Here is a 25,083-nt window from a genome sequence, read left to right on the forward strand (position 1 = left end):
CGCCCCCACCCCCACCCGCAAACCTGCCTTGTCTGCAAGGTCCTTAGCTGTGGAACAGTTTCCTGCCATTTCACTAAGGCTACCAACCCAGAGCAGTGAGTCCCTGACCAGAGGGCAGGCCTCAAGGTCCCCGCCAGGGAAAGCGGGCCCCTGCTGCTGGGGCTGCAGTCTCTGCTGTGATCTGCTGGACCTGCTCTGCCTGCGCCCTACTTCCCTTAGTCCCTGGCTCATTGGGGCATCCAGGAGTTCCTGTGTAGGTGCCAAGAAGTTTCATCGGGACGGGTGAATGTGTGCTATCCTGGGGCGGACTGTCCAGGTAGAGAGCACAAACGCCCCTACACTAAGGCTACCCAACCAGAGCAGTGAGTGCCTGCCTAGCGGGCAGGCCTCAGCAACCCCCGAAAGGGAGCGCAGGCACCTCCAGCTTGTACTGCAGTGTCGCCTGTGTTCTACTGGACCCCGCCCGACCCCTTGCATTCGGCCTTCTTTACGCGGGTCATTGGAATACCACGCATCCATGTTTTGGTGTTGAGGAGTTCACCTGGAAGGGAACGGTTCCTGCCCCTACACTGAGGAGATACACCTAGAGAGTTAGTCACAGCAAAGACTGGTCCAAGACATCAGGCCTCTCCTGGCTCCATTTGAAGGAAAAGATGGGCAGGCGCCAATGCAAGAATTCCTCCAACAACTTGAAAGGCAACGTGACATCACCAGGATCCAGGAATCCTGAAATGAGAAGTCTAAACCCTAATACAGAAGAATTAGAAGAATTCGACTCAAAAGTGAATTTTATGAAAATAATAGAGGACCTTAAACAGGAGGTGAAAAACTGCCACAACCAATTAGAGATTACAAACAAAAAGGTAGAGGAAATGAATAAATATCTCAAAGATACCCAAGAAAACCAAGAGAAACAAGAAAAAGTAATCAAACAGGTAAGGGAAACGGTTCAAGACTTGAAGAACGAAGTGGAAGTAATAAAGAAAACACAAACCGAGGGAAGGATGGAGATGGAAAATTTGAATAAACGAACAGGAACTACAGAGACAAGTACCACCAACAGATTACAAGAGATAGAAGAAAGAATCTCAGACACTGAAGATACCATAGAGAAAATAAACACTCTCATCAAAGAAAACAGCATAACCAACAAATTCTCATCACAAAACATTCAGGAAATCTGGGACACAATAAAAAGACCAAGCCTAAGAATAATAGGGATAGAAGAAGGAGAAGAAGTACAGCTCAATGGTCCAGAAAATATATTTAATAAAATTATAGAAGAAAACTTTCCCAACCTTAAGAAAGATATTCCTTTGAAGGTCCAAGAAGCATACAGAACACCAAATCGACTGGATCAAAAAAAAACATCTCCTCGTCATATAATAATCAAAACACAAAACATACAGAATAAAGAAAGAATATTAAGAGCTGCAAAGGAAAAAGGTCAAGTTACCTATAAAGGTAAACCTATCAGACTTACACCTGATTTCTCTATGGAAACCATGAAAGCCAGAAGGTCCTGGATAGATATACTGCAGAAACTACGAGACCATGGATGCAAGCCCAGACTACTATACCCAGCCAAGCTTTCGTTCACTATAAATGGAGAAAACAAAGTTTTCCAGGATAAAAACAAATTTAAACAATACGTAGCCACAAATCCAGCCCTTCAGAAAGTAATTGAAGGAAAATTACAAACCAAGGAGTCCAACAATGCCCACAATAACTCAGACATCTAAAGACCCTTCACCAGCACAACTTGAAGAAGGAAAACACACAAACTCTACTACCAAAGAAAAGAAAGAAAGAAAGGAAAAATGACCGGAGTTAACAGCCACTGGTCATTAATATCACTTAATATCAATGGACTCAACTCACCTATAAAGAGGCACAGGCTAAGAGATTGGATACGAAAACAGGATCCAACATTCTGCTGCTTACAAGAAACACACCTCAACCACAAAGACAGACATCTACTCAGAGTAAAGGGCTGGGAAAAGGTTTATCAAGCAAACGGACCTAAGAAACAAGCAGGTGTGGCCATACTAATTTATAAGAAAGTTGACTTCAAACTAAAATCAATCAAAAGAGATGGAGATGGACATTTTTTACTCATAACAGGAACAATTCACCAGGATGAAATCTCAATCCTGAATATATATGCCCCTAATATAAAAGCACCCACTTATGTAAAAGAAACATTACTAAAACTCAAGGCAGTCATCAAACCACACACACTAATAGTAGGAGATTTCAACACTCCTCTCTCACCAATGGACAGGTCAATCAAACAGAAACCTAACAGAGAAATAAGAGGATTAAGGGAGGTAATGAATCAAATGGACTTAACAGACATCTATAGAACATTCCACCCAAATAGGAAAGAATATACCTTCTTCTCTGCAGCTCATGGAACCTTCTCGAAAATAGACCACATACTCGGTAACAAAGCAAACTTACACAGTTACAAAAAAATATCGGTAACCACCTGTGTCTTATCAGATCACCATGGATTAAAGTTAGAATTCAACAACAATGCTATCCCCAGAAAGCCTACGAACTCATGGAAACTGGACAGTCAACTACTGAACCTCACCTGGATCAAGGAAGAAATAAAGAAAGAAATTAAAGTCTTTCTTGAATTCAATGAAAACGAAGACTCAACATACTCAAACCTATGGGACACTATGAAAGCAGTGCTAAGAGGAAAATTCATAGCATTAAGTGCCCACTTAAAGAAAACGGAGAAAGCACACATTGGAGACTTAATAGCCCACCTGAAAGCTTTAGAAAAAAAAGAAGCAGACTCACCTAGGAGAAGTAGAAGACTGGAAATAATCAAATTGAGGGCTGAAATCAACAAAATAGAAACACAGAAAACAATCCAAAGAATCAATGAAACAAAAAGCTGGTTCATGGAGAAAATCAATAAGATTGATAAACCCCTATCCAACCTAATCAAACGGCGGAGAGAGAATACGCAAATTAACAAAATCAGAAACGAAAAGGGAGACATAACCACAGACTCAGAGGAAATTCAGAGAATCATTAGATCTTACTACAAAAATCTGTATGCCACAAAATTGGAAAATGTTATAGAAATGGACACTTTTTTAGATAAGTACCATATACCAAAGTTAAACCAGGACCAGGTGAACAATCTAAATAGACCTGTTAGTCGCGAAGAATTAGAAGTTGTTATAAAAAACCTCCCCACCAAAAAAAGCCCAGGTCCAGATGGCTTCAATGCAGAATTCTACCAGAACTTCCAAGAAGACCTAATACCTATACTCCTTAATGTATTTCACAATATTGAAACAGAGAAGTCATTGCCAAATTCCTTTTATGAAGCTGAAGTTACTCTGATACCAAAACCACACAAAGACACAACCAAGAAAGAGAACTACAGGCCAATCTCACTCATGAACATCGACGCAAAAATACTCAATAAAATACTGGCAAACCGAATCCAAGAACACATCAGAAAAATTATCCATTATGATCAAGTAGGCTTCATCCCAGAGATGCAGGGCTGGTTCAACATACGAAAATCTATCAATGTAATCCATCATATAAATAAACTGAAAGAAAAAAACCATATGATCATTTCATTAGATGCTGAAAAAGCATTTGACAAAATTCAACATCCCTTTATGATAAAGGTCTTAGAGAGATTAGGAATACAAGGGTCGTTCCTAACTATAATAAAAGCTATTTATAGCAAGCCGTCAGCTAACATCAAATTAAATGGAGAGAAACTCAAAGCTATTCCACTAAAATCAGGAACACGACAAGGTTGTCCACTCTCTCCATACCTCTTTAATATAGTGCTTGAAATTCTAGCAATAGCAATAAGACAACATAAGGGGATCAAAGGGATTCAAATCGGAAAGGAAGAAGTTAAACTTTCATTATTTGCAGACGATATGATAGTGTACATAAGCGACCCCAAAAACTCCAGCAAAGAACTCCTTCAGCTGATAAACACCTTTAGTAGCATTGCAGGATACAAGATCAATTCCAAAAAATCAGTTGCCCTCCTATACACAAAGGATAAGGAAGCAGAGATGGAAATCAGAGAAGCATCACCCTTCACGATAGCCACAAATAGCATAAAATATCTTGGGGTAACCCTAACCAAGGAAGTAAAGGATCTATTTGACAAGAACTTTAAGTCAATGAAGAAAGAAATTGAGGAGGATACCAGAAAATGGAAGGATCTCCCTTGCTCTTGGATAGGGAGGATCAACATAGTAAAAATGGCAATCCTACCAAGGGCAATTTATAGATTCAATGCAATCCCCATCAAAATCCCATCAAAATTCCTCACAGATCTTGAGAGGACAATAATCAACTTTATATGGAGAAACAAAAAACCCAGGATAGCCAAAACAATCTTATATAATAAAGGATCGTCTGGAGGCATTACCATCCCTGACCTCAAACTCTATTACAGAGCCTCAGTATTGAAAACAGTTTGGTATTGGCATAAAAACAGAGAAGTCGACCAATGGAACCGAGTAGAAGACCCTGATTTTAACCCACAAACTTATGAACACCTAATTTTTGATAAAGGAGCTAAAAGTATTCAATGGAAAAAAGAGAGCATCTTCAACAAATGGTGCTGGCAGAACTGGTTGTCAACGTGTAGAAGAATGAAAATAGATCCATATCTATCACCATGCACAAAACTCAAGTCCAAATGGATTAAAGACCTCAATATTAGTCTGAACACACTGAACCTGATAGAAGAAAAAGTTGGAAGTACTCTACAACATATGGGTACAGGAGATCACTTCCTACGTTTATCCCCAGCAGCACAGACATTAAGGGCAACATTGAATAAATGGGACCTCCTGAAACTGAGTAGCTTCTGTAAAGCAAAGGACACTGTCACTAAGACAAAAAGGCAACCCACTGACTGGGAGAAGATCTTCACCAACCCTGCAACAGACAAAGGTCTGATCACCAAAATATATAAAGAACTCAAGAAACTAAACTTTAAAATGCTAATGAACCCAATAAAAAAATGGGGCACTGATCTGAACAGAGAATTCTCAACAGAAGAAATTCAAATGGCCAAAAGACACCTAAGGTCATGCTCAACCTCCTTAGCGATAAGGGAAATGCAAATTAAAACAACTTTGAGATACCATCTTACACCTGTCAGAATGGCTAAAATCAAGAACACCAATGATAGCTTTTGCTGGAGAGGTTGTGGAGAAAGAGGCACACTCATTCATTGCTGGTGGGAATGCAAACTTGTGCAACCACTTTGGAAATCAGTGTGGCGATTTCTCAGGAAATTTGGGATCAACCTACCCCAAGATCCAGTAATACCACTATTGGGAATATACCCAAGAGATGCCACATCAAATGACAAAAGTATCTGTTCAACTATGTTCATAGCAGCATTGTTTGTAATAGCCAAAACCTGGAAACAACCTAGATGCCCTTCAATGGAGGAATGGATGAAGAAAGTGTGGAATATATACATATTAGAGTACTACTCAGCAGTAAAAAACAATGACTTCTCGAATTTTGCATGCAAATGGATGGAAATAGAAAACACTATCCTGAGTGAGGTATCCCAGACTCAAAAAGAGGAACATGGGATGTACTCACTCATAATCGGTTTCTAGCCATAAAATAAAAGACATTAAGCATATAATGTGTGATCCTATAGAAGCTAAATAAGAAAGTGAACCCAAAGAAAATCATATAGTCATCCGCATGGAGAGGGGGAAGTAGACAAGATTCCAGGGCAAAAACTGGGAACTTGCGGGTGAGGTGGCATGGGGCAAAGGGGAAATGGGATGAGAAATATGAGAAGGGGAGGATGGGAGGAGCTCGGAGGATTGGGATGGTTGGGATATAGGAAGGATGGATACGGGAGCAGCGAAGTATATATCCTATCTAAGGGAGCCATCTTAGGGTTGGCAAGAGACTTGACTCTTGAGGGGTTCGCAGGTGTCCAGGAATATGTCCCCAGCTTGTACCTTGGGCAACTAAGGAGAGGGAACCTGAAATGACCCTATCCTATACTGATGAATATCTTGCATATCACCTTAGAACCTTCATCTGGCGATGGATCGAGGTAGAGACAGAGTCTCAATTTGGAGCAACGGTCTGAGCTCTTAAGGCCCAAATGAGGAGCAGAAGGAGGGAGAACATGAGCAAAAAATCAGGACCACGAGGGATGCACCCACCCACTGTGACAGTGGAACTGATTTATTGGGAGCCCACCAAGGCCAGCTGGTCTGGGACTGAATAAGCATGGGTTGATTCCGGACTCTCTGAGCATGGCGGTCAATGAAGACTGATGAGAAGCCAAGGACAATGGCACTAGGTTTCGATCCTAATACATGAACTGGCTTTGTGGGAGCTTAGCCTGTTTGGACGGTCACCTTTCTGGACGTAGATAGAAGGACCTTGGTCTTCCCGCAGGACAGGGAATTTGGACTGCTCTTCAGTATCGAGAGGGAGGGGGAATGGAGTGGGGGGAGGAGAAGAGGAGTGGGGATAGGGGGAGGGAAGTGGGGGGAGGGCAATATTTGGGAGGAGGGGAGGGAAATGGAAAATGGGGAGCAGGTGGAAATTTTAATTAAAAAAGAATAAAAATAAATAAATAAGTAAAAAAAAATACAGAAAAAAAAATTGTTTAAGATAAAGGGGTAAGTAGCTGTATTAAGTATTACAGACTTCTAAAATATATACTATTATTCTGTTTAGAAACAGAGGTAGATGGATAGAATATTTTAGGAAGCATTTTATTATAATGAATTTGGAAGAAAGATTTACTGACAAATTCCGGAGGTCCCTTAATGTTACAGTGATGAAATCTAATTTATTGGTGAATAACTATAAAAACTTTTAAACTTGAAAATGAAATTTTTAGATCCAATATATATTTTACATTTATTTAGTGTGTGTGTGTCTGTGAAATGACTACCTGTAATCAGAAAAAATCTTGCAGGATTTGATTCTCTCTTTCCACCATGTAAGACCATTGGATGAAACCCACATTTTCAGCCTTGAAAACAAGCACCCTTGCCTGCTGTCCTCCAACTTATATTTATATTTTTAATTGACTTATTTAATGTCTCTATTGTTTCCTGTAAGTATGATACTAAGATTCCCTTAATCTTTGTTCTAGCACTGTAGTATTAGAGTCAAATAGTTTAGTGAGCTTTTTATTTTTATTTTTCCCAATTGACGGGTTCTCTAAATTTCTGCGGGATTATATCTGACCCGTGCTTGAAAGTAGCACTTCACTGTGGCTGGGGCAGTTTGTGGGGCCACCGACAGTGGGACCACAACTTATCCCTAGTGCATGAAGTGGCTTTTGGAGCCCATTTCCAATGGAGGTATAAATTGCTGAGCCTAGCTTGCCTCAGCTTGATGTGCCAGACTTTGTTGACTCCCCATGGGAGGCCTTATCCTCTCTAGGAGTGGATGGGGAGTAGCATGAGGGAAGGTAAGGGGGTAAGAGGAGGAGGAGAGGAAGGGGGAACTCGGATCAGTGTGAAAAATGAAGAAAGATTGCTTTCAAATTAAAAAAAAAGAAGAAGAAAAGTAGCACCTCGCCTCCAAAAATATCTTCCAACTGAGCAAGAAAAGCTGAATCTGTACTGGCTGAGGGGCTAGTCTTGTTGAGTGGGATGTTTTAAGAGTTACATTAGAAAGGAAGTATTTACACAATTAGGAGGCCCTGAGAATGTGTGGTCCAGACTTCCCTGCAAAGTCCTGACTATAGTGATATTATAGTGGTATTAAAGATTGACTGAATGGTTGAATACATGGTTTGCAATTTAAATTTAGATAATTTTTAATATCTGCCCTTGTTTTAGAAAAAAAATCTTTTAAAATGGTATTCATTCTTTCAAAAACAGACTACTACCCAGTTTTCCTTTATTAATTGGATAAAGTAAAAATCCATACTTTCTTAAATGCAATAGCCTCCTCTACAATAGTGAAACAGGCTGTTTTCAGTCACCTGGATCATTTCCTGTATTTTCTTAGGATTCAGGGATATGATAAGAAGAACTGATTTGAGTTTAAATGCTTCTTGTTTCCTCTTTAAAAAATTATAAGATTTTGCAGGGCCAGAGAGATGGATCAGCGGTTAAGAGCACTAGTTGCTTTGGCAAAGGGTCTGAATTCAGTGCTCAGCACCCTCTTCTAGTACCTCATAACCACCTATCAGTCAAGGTCCAGGGGATGTTATGCCCTCTTCCGGACTCTGAGGTTCTGGGCGCTCATGTACATACACTCATACACAGGCACACATATTATTCTAATAATGCTGATAAAATAAATCTTCAAATGTTTACACTATTTTAACATGTTGTTTTAATTGTATTATAATCCGGAACTTTCAGTAGTAGTAAACAGCTTGTATGACTAGGTCGATATTTACTTTGAAGGCAATTTTATTTAATAATTAAGATCAAATATAAATATAAGTATGACATCCTATATAGAATCAATATAGAATCAGTTTCTGAAATGTTTACTGTGTAAATATAAACTTGGAGCTAAGGAAATGATGGCTCAGTGGTGAGAACACTTACTGTGCAGCATGAAGGCCTGAGTTCAAATGCACAGACCCCACATAAAAACCAGGCATGGCCAATTGTACCTCTCACTCTGTTGCTCACGTGGAGACACGGGGGTTGCTGTAACTTGCTGACTGCCCATTTATCTTCAGGTCCAGTGAAAGACCATGTCTCAGGGAAACAAGGCAGAACAGTGTAGAGAAGAATCTGTGTCTGCTAACTGGGCAGAGGAGTACATCACCACACTCACATGTACAAACCTATCAGTATAGATACCAGACACACAAGTCTGTGAGATCCATCCTTACAAATGCAATCCAAAGGTAGTGATTTGTGTGAAGATCCCAGAGACCTTTCATCCAGCCAATTGCTGCTGATGACAGAGAATGGGGTATCAACCTCATGGATGTAGTCTCTTCCACCATTCAAGATAACTGTCCACAAATGGATGTTTTCAACTGCATTAAAAAATTCCAAATCCTGTTCCTTTTACTTTTCCAATGCCGTATCTTTTGTGGGGTTTTCTTACTAATGCTATTGTTTTACAATGCAGCCCAGAGACTCCTGATCTCAGCAAATATCTTGGTGAATGCACTTTTGCTTTGGGGCAGCTGCAGCTTAATATTCATAAGCTTTGGGATTGCAGAAGCAGTAAGTGCAAAGAATCATCGCGGTTCCCAAGCTTTAGGTACTGGGGCTAAATAGCTGATGTGAACAACTTATCAAGGGATTGGCAACATTATTAAAGTATCATGTAAAAGCCAAGATAGCTCCAAGTTTCAAAAATTCAAGGAAAGGAAAACTTTAGTATGAGCTGACATTTCAATAAAATATGGCTGGGAAGAAAATGCTTTGTTTCAGGAGAGCTCGGTGGGATCGCTTTCAGCAAAACAATGAAACAGAGACAAATCCATAGACTGAAAAGACACTCTAGTGATCATGGGTGATGTCAGAGATCAGTTAAAGACATCATGAAAAAAAACCCATAATTAAACAGTTTCAGGAGATGTTTCAGTGAGAATCATGTCAGCGAGGTACTTGAATGTGTTAGCATCTCTCCTCACAGAATTTGATTGTTATCTGTAATGCTCACCCAAATCATGCAAAGCACAGGCAAATGATCCAAATGTGGTTTTCTACTTCATGAAACTATTATAGAATATCCAGCATAGAATAAAGCACAAGTACATACGGATGCAGGTTTGTTTGCTTTTTTTTTTTTTGGGGGGGGGGTGTTTGTTTTTTGAGAAGGCAGAAATTATCTCTTTAAAGTCATAACAATAAATGTACCAATCAGGGTATGATGGCCCACGGTCACTTAGTCTCTGCCTTTGGACTAGTTGTGGATCTCTGGAATGGTCTCTGTCTGCTGCAGAAAGACTGGGATTGGGTGCTGCACTGACGCCACCCAAACACATTTGTATTTTTCTCTCTGCTCGTTTACCATCTGATCTCCTTATTTAAAAAATACAGTCATTTGTTGTTTGTAAATTTACATACAGAAAACATAGAAAACAAACTTGCTTGTGCCAGGAAATTGAAATAGGTTTATCTGTGTATAAACTGAAAGGATAACTGAAACCTCAAGGCTGGGCTGAAGAGTCTGATCAGTGGGTAAAGTGCCTGTCCAAGCATGAGGACTTGAGTTTGGTGCCCACACCCACATAAAAGCCAGGTAAGACGACACATGTCTATTACCTTGCTACTGGGGAGACAAAGATAAACAGGCTCCCACAACTTGCTAGCTCGTTGCTTTAACCAAAACAACAAGCTTCATATTAGCTACAGTGTATGGAAAAATTAAAAAGCCCAATGAACTTCATGGAAACTAGAAAAATGTACACAGGAAAAAATGGCATAAAAGAACAAACAAATAAAAAACTCTACTCTGGAAAGAATAATATATTACAAGAAAATTCCCCATGAAAACGCTGTTTTCTCTTCTATAGGAATTGACCCAACCACTAATTTTAATGAAAGAAAAGTATTAAGAAAAAATACAATAAACAAGAAAATTTAATGAGTGTTAAGTAACAGAACCAAGGAACCAAGTTGTGTAATGATTATCTGATTGTTGCATAATAACCTACATTTTAATAAGCAATAGCTCTAAGACATGGTAGAGTGTTAGACACTTACAAATAGGAAGTATGAGTGACTGGTCAAGAAAAGACACTGAGACTATAGGGACTAAGAACAATAATAGGCAGGAACAACCAGTTTTTAAACAATTTAAAAAATCCAACAAAAGAAAAAGAATATAGCTAAATTAGGGTAGACAACAGAGAAAAGATTTTAAAATGTAGAATTGAATTTCAGGTCCAAAAAGATCCAAAAAATCCTTTATCAACTTGTACCAAAAGTCTTATGAGGGTGAGCCCAATTGGTCAGTGAGTAAATGTACTTGCCTTAGAGCCTGACACCCTGAATTCCATCCCAGGACTCACACGATGAAAAGCAGAGATCCATTGCCATAACATACAATGACCTCCATATGTGTGCCATACACACACATGCGAGGACAAACCTTCATAGGTACCCAGTTTTATTCTGATTAAAACTAATATATCTTCTCTTCCAAATTTAAAATTTAGTCAACATTACGTTTTTTAAATCACATTGACATTTTATTTATTTATTTTGTGGATGTGTGAATAAACAATGAAACAAGAAATAATTTGCTGGTCTCAAACTTCTGCTGAATTTATCCAGTAATAGAAGATATTACAGGCAAGGGACTGAATGGCATCAACATCTAATATGTCAGAGTAACTAAAGATGACTGCCTACAACCCAGTTGTTAACAAAGTATTAATGAAACAAGTAGACATTTTTATTAATAACAAGTAACAGCAGGCAAACAAACCTTCAGGAAATGTACACCAGAGGTAAAATATTGAGGTAAAGCTGAACACCATGTGTCAACACTGAAGATTGTGGTTCAGTAGTGACAACACCATAAGGTAGAGAAGGCAAGAGTATGCCCTCATGCCTTTACCACTTTGTCTCTGAGTTTTTATGGCATGCTCTTTTGTGGAAGAAACCCAGCAGGCATGACTCAAAACAAAGTGCTAAATTAAGTGAGTACAACAAACCAGTAACAAGCCAACAGCTTCATGAAGCTGTGCCCAGAACCCAGCATCCATGAAAAAAGACCTGATAGCATATTTGATTCCACTGTAACAGTGAGGAAAAAAATGCACAGATAAGAGAAAACTTGTAACTCCCAGCTGATGATAGGCCTTTAATCCCAGCACTCAAGAGGGAAAGACAGCCAATCTCTGTGAATTACAGGCCAGCCTGATCTAAAGGTGAGAAAAAGAGAAAAGGAGCAGGCCTGGATGGGCCACAAACACTGTGTAGTGTTTAGTTAGGGCAGAGAAAACCAGGAGAAAGACACAGTATGTGATAATATGATCAAAAAGGAATGCAGAGTGGAAACTCTTTCAAGAACAAGGGGAGACAGCTTTGTTGAAATAGACTTGCTCTCATAGCTCTGGAGACAAACAAACAAACATCAACAACAAATTGAAACATATATTTGTTAGGCCCAGATCACAGAGTTCCCCCAAAACCAACTAGGAGACTGAGTCCTGTATGTAAAAGCGAAGTGCCTTTATTCTTACACAAGTTTGCAAACTCAGATTCTGTCTGCCCAACATATTGAAGTGATCAGAGTGTCCCAAGTTCATTTCAGTTGGATTTTTATAGTAGCAAAGGTGAGGGATTTCTAAGACCCAGGACCCCTGATTGGCTGACATTTGTCTAGGGTTGTCCCAGTGAAAAACATTGGGTGTGTGTGTGCTGTTCCTGGGTGGCACCTCGGTAGTCTCAGTGTGTGGTCTTTTTCAGACCCAGGTATTGCCCTAGGGTAAACTACTGAGTCTCCAGTCTCTATTGAGCTGGTCATGGCTGTGTCCAGTATATTGTTTTAAGCAAAGAATTTTGTGACTAGTTAAAAAACAACATGAGACTAATTTCAAGTGCCAGCCTAAGATGGGGAAGTTAGCACACCAGGGAGGGAAATCTGAATATGTAATAAAGATATGTAATCACCAAGGGGCTGAAAAGATTACTCAGTGATTAAGAACATTTACTGTTCTACAGGGATCTGAGTTCAGTTCTAGACACCCATGCCAGACAGCTCACAACCACTCGTAACTTCAGTTCCAAGAAATTCAATTCCCGTGATCCCTGAAGGCAGCAATACTCACATGCACTTACTCCAACAACTTATATACATATGCATAATTTAACATTTGAAAGCATATATAGTTATTAACTTGAAGTAAGATCAGACATTTTACTTGTGGTATGACCAGCAGCTTTCAGAGTTAGATAGAGAGAAGATAGTTCACCAAGATTATGATTATAATATATACAGTTAAGTATCAAATGAAAGAGTAAGAGCTTTTCTATGTCTGAGTTTATAATAATGTAGAGAAAATTTAGGTAAAAGAAAATTAATACAAAATTTGTTGTGGGCATGATACATAGTAAGTCAGTTATTGTCTTCCAGGTATAGCATAAAAATGGCAGCTATAATGGTAAAAGTAAAATGCTGTGGATCCCCAAGTGGCTGCAATGGGCAGCGGGCCATGAGACCATGCCCCAGGTACCCGAAGTGGCAGCAGGCAGCAAGCTGTGGGTCCCGAAAGCAGCCAGTGCTAGGCAGGGATGATGCAGTTCCCCGAGTGGCTACAGCAGGCCACAAGTCCCAGGCAGGGAGCCGCGTGGTGGATGAGAGACCTCGATGGGGCAGCTAGTTCCATCATTATTAGCAATTGGAAACTAAGAGAGACAGACAGATGGGCACACCATGATACCATACCACAATTTTCCAAAGGTCACAGGCAAGGAGCCACGGGAGGGCATGGGGTTAGAGACAAAGACATGGAGAGAGAGAGAAACAAAGGGAGAGAGAGGGGTGGAGAGAGAGAGAGAGAGAGAGAGAGAGAGAGAGAGAGAGAGAGAGAAGGAGAAAGAGAGAAACAGAAGGTGGAAGGGGAGAAAAGTGGGGAAAATTAAGAGACAGAAGCTATCTTTTCGAGAGGGAGACAGAAAAGGAAGGGACTCAGGCTGGAAGCTGAAAATCAGCAGACGGGGAGGGAGTGGGCATGGCTTGTCTCTTAAAGGGACAGGACAGACCATTACAGCAACAGAAAGACTGATATCAAGGGTTGTGTTTGAGGGCAGTGCTGTGGAACTTTAAAATCCAAGATGTGTCAACAGAAGTACAAAGAAAAAAAGGACTCATTCTTAATGTATAACATTAAGAAATGATATAGGAAATGTGGATAGAGAGGGGATGAAGAATACTTTCCTAAACTGGATGATTAAAGAGAGAGAAGGACAATAGCTGTTTGCACCAAGGAGAGACAGCTGGTATAGTTAGTATCTTGATGGTAGAAGCATGAAATAGGAGAAATGTTAGGGACAGCAGTAAAAGAGAACACTTACATTGTGATTGTCAACTTGATTGGATATAGATGTGCCTAGAGGAATAGGATGTCTAGCAGGTGTGTCTAGAAGGGCTTTTCTATGTGACTGGTTCTATCAATGAACTCAAAGTTTGAATAGACTATTGGGAGTTGTAGAACCAGGAAAGGTTCACTGCTGGGATTGCACCTTTGAAGGCTGTATCTTGACTCTGAAATCTTCATCCATCTTCTTTCTAGCTGCCTAGGTGGTGGAGGCCCTTCTGTATTTGTATTGCTTTCATTGGTTGAATAAATAAACTGCATTGGCCTTTTGATGGGGCAGCAATTAGGTAGGCAGAGAAGAAAGAACAGAATTCTGAGAGGAAGAAAGCAGAGACAGACGCCATGAATCTCCGGCCTGAGATGGACTAGGTTAGAATCTTGCTGGTAAGCCACAGTCACATGGTGATACACAGATTTTATAGAAATGGGTTAATCAAGATGTGAGAGTTGGCCAAGAAGAGGATAGACCTAATGGCCCAGGCAGTAATTTAATTAATACAATTTCTATGTGATTATACCGGGAGTTAAGCTAGCCGGGCGGCCGAGAGCCCGACAGCAGGATGCAACCCGCTCCTCCCTACTACACCTAGGAGAAGCATTTCTCTTCCACCTGACCTTTTTCCCACAATGATCTGCCTCTATGAGGGGCCCATAACAATGCAACTAGCTGACCATGAACAGGAAGTTCTAAAATTGTGAGCCCATAAGATAAAATTCCTTCTTTATCTTCTTTCTCCCAGGTATTTGTAACAGCAATTAAAAGTTTGGTCAAAACAGCTTCCATTGTAAAGTCTAGGTATTGAGAGAAAAAGGTCTGCTCCACCTAAAAGTGTTGTATGGGAACAGTGCCTCCAACAGGAAAACAGATTTCATTCATTTTAGGATGGAGAGAGGAGCATTCTGGGAAAGAACTGAGGAAATGAAGGGGCTTACAGATCCCACATCTGAAGTCCCTGAGGGTACAGACATTTATGAGTAAGAGGGTCATTATTAGCAATTGGAAACTCTACCATAGAACTCATGGGTAGCCTGGAAGGTCTAGACTACTCTATGTGATGGGAGGAACCCAGAAAATAAACCTGTCAAGTTACCATCCTCTGTATTCACCATGAGGTGCTAAATTCCTATTTCAAATAGGAAGGAGGATATTAACATAAATGTGGATTGGGTAACTTATATTAGTTCACCATGTAGGAGCAATCACCCCTTAAACTATAGAGGGAAGTTTTCTTCATAGTATTGACATCATATACATGGATAGATTAAAGGATTGAAAACATAACTAGAAATTGTAGAAATATTCAAATCCAGTTTCTAAGATCAGGTCCATACTGTATCAGTCTGGTTACTAAAATTTTCCTTTCTGTAGCAAGGGACTGTGAGAATCAAAATTGCAAAGAGTCAGGGGTCTCCTTCATAATTTATATTGAAAACACTATTCTTCTGGGGTTTATCTGCCTAATACTATCTTTACAGGAAAATTCACTTACATATTGCTTAAAATTACTCTCTAATTCAAATTCCTGGATTAAAATTCAGGAGCACAGAGGACCTAAATTTAGTTCCTAGCACCTGCACCAGGTCTCTCACAACCACCTATAACTCCAGTTCCAAGAAGAAACTGACACCTATCTCTTCTGTTAGCATCTACAGTCACGTAAAAACACACACACACAGAGATAAGTCACAACACCCTACATTAAGAAAACTTCTCTTTGTTACAGAGATTGTTACAGAAAGCTACAACCAATAAAAATGCAGAGGTGAAGAATCCAGTTCAAAGGGATACAACACAGTTCCCACACCTAAGACTTGAGAATCTGTTAGGAGTTGTGAACCCCCAGATCCTGAATTTCTTATAAGCAACTTGTTTTCCCCTGATCTGAGTGCCTACAGCTGCTCTGAGCACGAGATCCTCAGGAGTTTTTGATGACCGGAGAATGGTTTCTGTTGGGTTTGACTGGGGGGTGGCTATCCCTATATAAGCTGCCCCTGGATACAACAAAGGGGGCATTCTTGGGGCATTGTAGGATCAAGGATGACCTGTCTCTCTGTCTTCCTGTGTTTGTGTGTTTCAATCTCCAGCCCCTTGCTCAGTTCACGAACTGTATGGCAGAGCACAGAGAGCAGATGGGCGTTATGCACTACAGGAATCATTATGGAAAGAGGGCAGAAAGCTTGTATGAGCTGGAGGAACAGGGAGTTTGCTGTGAGACTCTACTTCCCAGGAATAACAGAAGCTACACCCGTAAAGTCTTACAAGGCCTCAACTCCAAACAGAAAACTGTGATCCACTGAGGAGTGGCAGTAGGAAAAATAATCTCCCACAGTGGAGAACATGCCAGTTTGTTATCCAATACCAAACGACTAGCATTATGTACATGTAACATTATGCAAACTGAGAAGGTTGTATTTATGCATGAAAGGGTGTATGGATGTGGTACCAAGTCTGAAAAAGAGACTATAAACTAGGAAAAGAGCTAGAAGGGTTATGTGAAAAAGTTGGAGGGATAAAGGAAAAAGGGAAATGATATAATTATATTGAAATCTCAAAACTTAATATTTGGAAAAGAATAAATCTTTTAAAATATGTTGACATGTTTACAATGTATTGTACCGTTTAAGGTGTGCAACATAATATTTTGATAGACATGCACACGCACATACACACACACACACACACAAATGTAAAGTGAAATAAAGTATAGACCTAGCAAGTAATTATGATTAACCCACATTTTGTTCTGTAGTGACCACAAAATTTTTACATGCCCTTCTCATCCAAAACATTTCATGGTGCTTTCTGAGATTTAACATCTAACACAAGCAATTTCTTTTATATCTCCAGTGTCTTTACTTTCCTCTTCATCTCTCCATTCTACAGTGTGAGGTTATTCAATTATGCACAAAAGATTGGCTCATAATGGGACAGATATTTGAATTTAAAGAATTATAATATTGCATATTTTAAAATTGTCTCTCTCCCTCTCTGTGTCTCCCCACATTATATATGCAATTTTTTACATAAATTGATATGACAATTATTTGAATTCAATATCATATGTTAACTTATAGTTCCTAGTCAGTAAAATAATTTTACAACTTGCAAATAAGATGCAATCATAACAAAACATGTTGAACTATCTTACGGAAGAAAGCAGATGATCGTATCATTAGTGGCATTCCACAGATGTTTACTTTTCCCAACTGCCTGTCTACGATGCATCAGATTTTATGACATGATGTGTTAACCTTTTCCCCAACATGTTTTAAGCTTCTCCAAGGTAAAGAAAAATATATAACAATTTCTTTCCGAAAGAATAAAGAACCAACATTATGTTGTTATGGTAACCAAAGTTGTAAAACATTTATAGAAAAGGGGTTCTTCAAAAGTTTCCACACTCAAGCATGAACAATGCCATTTGTTTGAAATACACTCATTGTTACATGACTATAATTGTCCCCAGATTTCTCCAAATGGTGTCTAAAATGGCTTACTCAAAGTCTTTCTGAAAATTAGAAAGCCAAGTATTTATTGCTTTTATAAGAAAATTATTCTCTCTTAAAAACTAAAATTGTGTTTTGAAATTAGCCTCTAATTAATCAGTTTCCATAGTGTTTTTTCATAGACCCTTAGTTTGGTTAATCTTCCCACTCCCAAAATTACCCTGTATGGGAGAACATTGTCATTTTTAGAAGACATGGGTTATTAAATAAAAATTGCAGCACACAAAAAAAATAATTCCTCCCTAGGTGATGTGGGACATGATGTGTGCTGTGAATATGTTATATTGCCATTGATTAATAAAGAAGCTGCTGTCTGCCAATGGCTTAACAGTAAAACCAGGCTGAAAGAGATATAGAGAGAGAGTAGGCAGAGTCAGTGAGAAGCCATGTAGCTGCCACCGGAGACAGGTGCTTCTGCTGGAGCCTGCTAAAACTTTGCTGGTAGGCCACAGCCTCATGGTGACGCACAGATTAATGGAGATGTGTTAGTTTAGGATATAAGAGCTAGCTAGAAAATATGCTTAAGCTATTGGCCAAAGAGTACTGTAAATAATATAGTTTCTGTGTGATTATTTCAGTCCTGGGCAGCCAAGAACAAACAAGCAGCCTCTGTCAACACCTAGGATCTATTAATCTGGAAGTACTCAGAGATATAAAAAACAAAACAGGCTATTGACATTGCCTTTCATTGCCTACCATAACTAGATAGCAGGAACCTATTGCTGAAAACACTTTGACTGCACGATATAGAGAAATCAGTCTCAAGCTGACCAGGATGTTTCCCTTCAGGGTGATTAGAATCCCTAAGTACTGTAGCATACTATACTACACAGGGGCCTGGAAGAGAAAATACATCTGTGATCTTACCCAGCATTGGACTGGGTGTACTGCAATATTAAACTTGCAGGTGAGATGGGCCCAATGGTGCAATAATGGCATAACTGTTATGAGATAATCAACTGCTTCCTGGTTAGATTTGACGTCTGCTCCACAGGAGACACATTCATGCCTGGTACTATATATGGCCAAATACCAATGACTGGGACGGTCATGGGCCCTAGGTTAGTACCTATTTTTATTGTTTTGATAAATGGTTATGTTGTCAAATTGCCTTCTAAATATTAGTGCCTATACCCATGGACCTAGGTTGTTTTCAGCCTTGGTCATAGAGCTTTCTTTTTGCAGTGGACAAAAGTCAATGGAGCGAGGCATGACAGGTCAAAGTGCTGAGGGTTACAGAGTGAGTGCTCTTCCCTAAGTACCAGGACAGAGGAAATATTGAGGAAGAAAATGTGGATAATACATAAGACCCAGAGAGAGGGGAGGAATGCTGTGACTTGCTCCCTTTTGACATGCCATGGATAATACAATCATGAACTTAATGTATCAGTGGTTACCCATGGAAGACCTAGTCAAGATCAAGCCAGCCCAAATATCAGCATAGATGGAGTATATGATATGCCTGTTCAGCCCTGACAGTGGAGCTCTGGAAAGTGGGTATTTGGTAGCAAAAGGATTTTTTTTTTTAGATGATGTCTACTGGTAGATTTTCTATACTCCAATGGATGACACCATACCCATGTATATATCACCTAAATGTAAACGCATAAAGTTGGGAAGAGGACGAGTTTTGGGAGACATGAAGGGAGGTGGGGTGGCAAGAGTGGGAGGTATATAATATTTTAGTTTACTGTATACATTTGTGAAATTCTTAAAATTACAGAAAAAATGTATTTTCAGTTTTGACTGGATTTAGTATATTAAAATTTATTTTGTAGCAATTTATATATGTATAGATGTTTTTTGGTTTTTTTCAAGACAGGTTTCTATTTATATCTCTGGCTGTCCTGGAACTCAATCTGTAGAGCAGGCTGGTCTCAAACTCAAGAGATCTGCCTGTCTATGCCTCCCTAAGTGCTAAGATTAAAGGTGTACATCAACACAGTCCAGTTTAGAAATATTTTTTCTCTTGGCGGTGATGGAGCATGAATCCTGATATTTATATCATTATTTTTTAATTTATTAGATCTTTTTAAAAAATACCAATCCAAATTTCCACTCCCTGCCCTCCTCCCATTCCCTCCACACATTCTCTAACCCCAACCCCTCTAATTCTAAGAAAGGGTAAGGCACTTTGTTTTGTGGAAGGTCCAAGGCCCTCCCTACTCCATCTAGGCTGACCAAGATACACATCCAAAGAGAATAAGATCCCCCAAAGCTAGTACATGCAGTAGAGATAAATTCCAGTGCCACTGCCAGTGGCCCCTCAGTCTGCTCCAGCCAAACAACTGTCACCCACATTCAGAGGGACCAGTTTCATCCTATGCTTGTTCCATCCCAGTCCAGCTGAAGTTGGTGAGCTCCCATTAGCTCAGGTAAACTTTTTCAGTGGAAGAACCCTTCGTGGTCTTGACCTCTTTACTCATATTCTCATTCCTTCTACTCTTCAACTGGACCTTGGGAGCTCAGTCCAGTACTCCAATGTGGTCTCTGCCTCTGTTTCCATCTATTGTTGGACAAAGGTTCTATGGTGATATTTAAGATAATCATCAGTCTGACTACAAGGCAAAGACAATTTGAGCACCCTCTCCTCTATTTCTTAGGATCTTAGTTGGGGTCATCCTTGTAGATTCCTAAGAATTTTTCTAGAGCCAGGTTTCTTGCTAACCCAATAATGGCTCCGTCAATCAAGATACCTTTTTCCTTGCTCTCATATCTGTCCTTCTGCTATCTCAACTATGCCATTCCCTCAAGTTCTCAGCAAACCCTTCCCTTATTCCCTCCTCTTCCCCTTTTCCCTTTGCTTCTACCCTGCCCCCATGCTCCCAATTTTGTCAGGCGATCTTGTCTGTTTGCCATTTCTTTGGATTCACATTATTACTTAGTAACTCTAGGATCATGAACTATAGGCTCAATATCCTTCCTTTATTTATAGCTAGTATCCACTTATGAATGAGTACATACCATATTCATTTTTGGGGGTCTGAGTTACCTCACTCACGATAATGTTTTCTAATTCCATCCATTTTCATGCAAAATTCAAGATGTCATTGTTTTTTTTAACACTGAGTAGTATTCTAATGTGTAGATGTGCCACACTTTCTCTACCCATTCTTCAGTTAAGGGACATCTAGGTTGTTTCCAGGTTCTGGCTTTTACAAATAATGCTGTTATGAACATAGTTGAACAATTGCTTTTGTAGTATGATTGAGCATCTTTTGAGTATATTCCCAAGAGTGGTATTGCTGAATTCTGAGGTTAGTTGATTGCCAATTTTCTGGAAAACCATACTGATTTCCAAAATGGTTGTACAAGTTTGCATTCCCACCATCAATGGGTGAGTGTTCCCCTTACTCCACATCCTCTCCAGCATAGGCTATCATTATTGTTTTTGATCTTAGCCATTCTGACAGGTGTAAGATGGTATCTCAGAGTTGTTTTGATTTTCATTTCCCTGATAGCTAAGGAAGTTGAACATTTCCTTAAGTATCTTTTTGCCATTTGAAATTCTTCTGTTGAGAATTCTCTGTTTAGTTCAGTACCCCATTTTATATATTGGGTTATTTAGAATTTTAATGTCTAATTTCTTGAGTTCTTTATATATTTTGGAGATCAGTCCTTTGTCTGATGTGGGGTTGGTGAAGATCTTTTCCCGTTCAGTAGGCTGCCTTTTTGTCTTATTGACTGTGTTCTTTGCTTTACAGTAGCTTCTTGGTCCCATTTCTTTATTGTTGCTCTTAGTGTCTGTGCTACTAAGATTATATTTAGGAAGGAGTCTCCTGTGACCAGGCATTGAAGACTACTTCCCATTTTGTCTTCTATCAGGTTCAGTGTAGTCAAATTTACATTGAGGTCTTTAATCCATTTTGTGCATGGCAATAGATATGGATCTATTTTCATTCTTCTACATTTTGCCATTCAGTTATGCCAGCACCATTTGTTGAAGATGCTTCTTTTTCCTATTGTATTATTTTAGCTTCTTTGTCAAAAATCAGGTGTTCATAGGTGTGTGGATTAATCTCCTGGTCTTTAATTCCATTCTGTTGGTCAACATCTCTGTTTTTATTCCAATACCAAGCTGTTTTCATTGCTATAGCTCTGTAATAGAGTATTGTTATTTCTTTAATATATATGAACCTTTAAACTATAAAACACTTATCAGAACACCAAACTATAAAACACTTATCAGATTATCACACTACCTAGAAGTTTGATAGAAATATTTATACTTATTCATTGCTTCCTGTCACAAAAGACAACAAACACTATCCTAGACTAATATAGTTAGTATTATCTATGTACACAGATCATTTTTAAGCATCGGTTTTAATTTCTAAATCTTAAGGATTCTAGTTCCACACAGGGTGGTGGTTTTCTAGTTATAGTCAAAGTTATCATGTGGCTTTCTATAGTATTACTGCTATGTGAGACCATTTAGAATAAAAACGTAAGTCTCTCTTAGGGTCCTCATTGTTGTCTGGGTTCTCTGGGATTGTGATTTGTGGGCTAGTTGTCTTTGGTTTATGTTTAGAAAAAGTCTTTCCACAAGGTATGAATATTTCAGAGGAGTTAGAAGTGAGAAAACACAAGAGATTTAAATCTTGTACAGGTCCATTAATATTTCTAACAACACTTTAAAGATGCCTCACAAATGACTGTTTTTTGGACAGAGTTTGTCAATAATATCTGACTAGGAGAGGCTCCGAGAACAGGAAGAAAACTAATCATGCGTCTGCCAAATGGAGACTGCTATTTTGCTGGGTATGAGGATATTTAAATTTGTTTCTTATTCAGCAAAAATGTTTCAAATTTTATGAGCTCAACTTTAATCACTCATTTTCTAGAGAATCAGTTGTAATTTATGAGGTCTGCTTTGCTATGGAGGCTGGACCATGATGTCCCTGGAAATGCAGGTATGCACTTCAAACTACAAGAGCTCCTATCATTCCATCCTGGACTGGGGATTCTCGCCATGATCCTTCCTTGCCGGGGCTGGCCTGCAGTCCTCTAAGTAATCCCAGATCAAAACAACTAAGTAATCAGTTCTTCCACTCATTTCTGTAACCTATCTTTCTCCTAATGAGAACTGGGGCTTACCTTCCTTCGCTAATCATTTTTATAGTTCAACTGGTTAACTCTTCTGTTACTGTACCGATTCAGCCCCAAGTCCCCCTCCTGATCTTAGGAGCTGTATCAGCACCACTACTCTAATCCATGGGCTCATAGTGTAGGCTACTAGTTTAGCCTTTTCTGAAACAGAAAGATTGTGATATTTTATTAAAAGTAAGTATACAATCTGATGAGACAGTTCAGTAGTTGTGCTATACAACACAACAAGTATGCGCTGCACAAACATGGCAACCAGAGTTTGGATCCGGCACTTTTGTCAATGCTAGGTAGACATGGCAGTCCTACAATTTCAGCCAAGACAAGGAATTCATAGAACATGCTGGTCTGCTAGGCTAGTTCATTTGGCAAACTCTGGATTCAAGTGAGTGACCATAATTCAATATATAAGGTGATATAAGAAAGTGCTAGAGGATATTCGTCCAAATCTTGAACTTCCTCATGCTTGTGTACATGTAGAATCATATCAATCACATGTATATGCATTAAACACACACACCAGAGTGGTTTTTCCAATAAAATTCAATGCAGGAGAGTGTTGTGTATGTGAATCAGTGTGTAGACAGAAGACTGTGCACAGTAAGAATGGAAGTTCCATAACGGCCTGCAGAGTGTCCTCTGTTGTTCATTCATCAAGGCATTCGAGCACAAAATCCTGTGAGTTTTCATTCTGTACCACTTCACAACCATGGCGATCAAGCCATGGTAACTTAAAAGAGTAGTAGGGACCAACAGTCGGTGGATTAGACCCAAGAAATCAAAAGTCAAGCACCTTCTGAGACAGTTTAATGCTTGACTCTTCTGTATGTTTTCCTTCTTCCTGTGAACATGAAGTGACCAATTTGCTATATAGCCTCTACATAAAAATTACTGTACTAGCTAATAGTTTTCTAACTAAAGATTAAAGATCAAAGCAGTGTGTTTAGCATCAGATGGACATGGACTTTGGAATCAAAATACAACAATTAAAAGTGAGGAGGGATGCTGGGGGTGCTGGACATCTCTTAAGAGCATTGACTACCATTCCAGAGGACCCCGGTTCAATTTCCAGCACCCACATGACAGCTCACCACTGTCTGTAAGTTCAGATCCAGAGAATACAACACTCACACAGAGATTTTAATAAAGGGAGGATGGCTACAATTGGTGAGAGGAAAGAGGTCTGGGAAGCTTTGGATGAGGAAGTAAGTCGCTAGTAGCTTCTCTGTATGGATTCCCTGAGTATCCCCCCATAACTACAGAATAGTGTAAGATAAACCCGAGAGGAAAGGAGACAAGAGCAGGGCATAATGCCAGGAGAGCAAGAGCAGTGGACAGCTCCAGGCTTCTCCAAGACATGCACCTTGAATTCTTCCCAAGTAAGATCACTAGGAAAATCACTAGTTTTATTCACTCAGAAAGATAAATCTTGTAACCTGGAGCTTTTGATTTTCCCCCTTCTTTTGTCTTACACAGAAATGTGAAGAAAGAAAGAAATGAAGCAAAAAAGAAAAAGAATACAAATGGGTGTGGTTAAATTTCACCTGAAGCAGTGACTGTCTAAACAGAGACTATTTTCATTTTGGGAGATTTCCAACTCCGTAACAGTCACTGAAACAGGGTTGAGGACAAATGAATGCTTTTTAGGGAGGTATTAGCAACTTCACAAACATGGCAGCTTCAGCAATCACACCCTGAGAGCCTCAGAACACACAACTGAGCTTCTGAGTATTTTCATGTGTCTGCTGGTACATTTTACAGAGATGATCCAGTTTTATGTGTTATCTTTACATTCTGGAAAATACAAGAGTAAGGTAGCAGCCAAATCTTAAGATTTAATGTACTCTTTTGCTTTAAAATCCAAGTAGCCAGGTTTGGCTAATCCTAGCACTCAGGAGGCTGAAGCAGGACTGCCAGTCTGAAGTCAGCATAGGTTAGGCACTGAAAACCTGTCTCAAAAACAAACAAATAAAACCCCAAACTTATAGAAAAAAACTCATGCTAAGTAAAAGAAAAGATGAGAAACCGAGGCTTTATTTCTATTTCATTCTATTATTTAAAGCAAAAGCAAAGTGAAACTGTTCACAGGTTAGTGTTTACTGAGAGTTGGATCAGATTAGTTTCTAAAATATTACTCTTACTAACAGTGTTTTAGTTCCTTTTCTATCACTGTGACAAAGCACAATGACCAAGGTGATGTATAAAAAAGTGTTTAATTTGGCTTCCAGGTCCCTGGTGGTAGAACAGAGAAACAACTGAGTGCTCACATCTTGATACACAATCAGAGGCTCATGGAATTGGGTGGGGAATCTCGAGGATCTTTGGAATTCCCAAAGGCTGTCCCAGTGACATCACTCCTCCAACAAGGCCACACCCCTAAATCCTTCTCAAAGCAGACCTACCAACTGGATACCAAGCAATTAACT

The sequence above is a fragment of the Chionomys nivalis genome, chromosome 1 (assembly GCF_950005125.1).
Source record: "Chionomys nivalis chromosome 1, mChiNiv1.1, whole genome shotgun sequence".
NCBI lineage: Eukaryota > Metazoa > Chordata > Mammalia > Rodentia > Cricetidae > Chionomys > Chionomys nivalis.